The sequence below is a fragment of the Microtus oregoni genome, unplaced genomic scaffold (assembly GCF_018167655.1).
Source record: "Microtus oregoni isolate MIOR12 unplaced genomic scaffold, Mior012 000032F_ref0000030, whole genome shotgun sequence".
Taxonomy (NCBI): Eukaryota; Metazoa; Chordata; class Mammalia; order Rodentia; family Cricetidae; genus Microtus; species Microtus oregoni.
Window position 1 is genome coordinate 26,259,198 of NW_024543091.1, and position 1,427 is coordinate 26,260,624.

Below are 1,427 nucleotides of genomic sequence, written 5' to 3' on the forward strand. Positions count from 1 at the left end.
CTACCAGAGTGGCTGTCTTCAGGACACTCCCAAGTCACTCCTCTGCTTCAAAGCCTTCAGAGAGTCCTCAGAACCTTTGGGATGAAGGACACCATCTGAGCCCAACAGAGATGGCTCCGGAAGTGTGCTGCCTTCGACTTTTCACCTTGTGCTTTCTCCTTGGCTAAGGACACCCCCCCTTATCCAGTGAACATACTGTCTCTAACATCTGTTCCCATGCCCCTCCCCCACCCCAGCAAGCTGCAAAGCCCCCTGTGTTCACTTCTGCTGCTTGCCCTAACTGCATTATATTAAAATGTAATTTGATGTTTTGTTGTTCCAATTAGTTGTCTGTCTTCCCTCTCTAAGTTATGAACTCCTCAAGGGCTGTCTTATTCATCTCCAAATAACCTAGCTGGCTCCTGGGATCTCCCAGCCCACTTAACTCTAGTTAAGATGAGCTTTGTGGCAGACACAGCTAATTGACTACTCAATAGCTATTTTCCATGTCTTCCTTAATGATTCATCTCCAACTTTATATGGAAGTAATATGCCCAACTAAAGTAATCGTTTTCCCAGACTCTCTTGCAGCTAAGTATGCTCACATGACCTACAACTGACAAAGTTATTGGCATTCCAAGGAAACTTTATGGAGGAAGACAGATTCATTCACCTGGTCTGTTTTCCTTTTTCTGAAATACAGGCAAAAAAAAAAAAACCCTGAAAAGATAGCAGCCATTATGCAAAGAGAGCATAAGCCATATGCTTCTCATGTACACAACTTAGCCTTCTCTCTGTATCTCGGTTTTCTGTATGCACCCTCACCATCTTTTGAGGAATTGCTTAAGGGAAGGCTCCTGGAACCCAGGTAACACCTCTGAGACACTGTACCATGTCTTTGTCTGTTTAAACCACTTTTTTTTCTATCACTTGATTTTCTATCACATGATTCAAACACTGCTTCCACATCCAAAAGATGTTCAAAGTCCTCCCTTGTCAAGATGTCTGCCAGTCCCCATTGAGCTCTTATTCTGTGTTTGTGTGTGTGTGCTTGTGTGTGTGCATGTATGTGTATATGAATGTGTGTGTGTTTGTGTGTATGCATGTGTGTGTGCGTGTGTGTGTGTGTGTGTGTGTGTGTGTGCCTATCGTAAGCCACACATTGGGGTTACATTGTTTCAGGCCAGCCACGATGGATTTGTACATTCCAGGGTAGGGGCGTGTGGATTAGAATGTTAGGTAGGAGGAACAGAGATATGAAAAATATACAGAGACACAGAATAATAATGGGAGGGCAATCCAGTGAATACTAAATACTGAATCTGCCCGGATTTATTTTTCATATGCTTTTACACCCCAATCCAAAGCAGGGAAAAAGGCAAAAGACTGCTTTAACATGACACAAAGGAAAACCAGAACAGTTACTTGCTTCAGTACTTAAGATATCA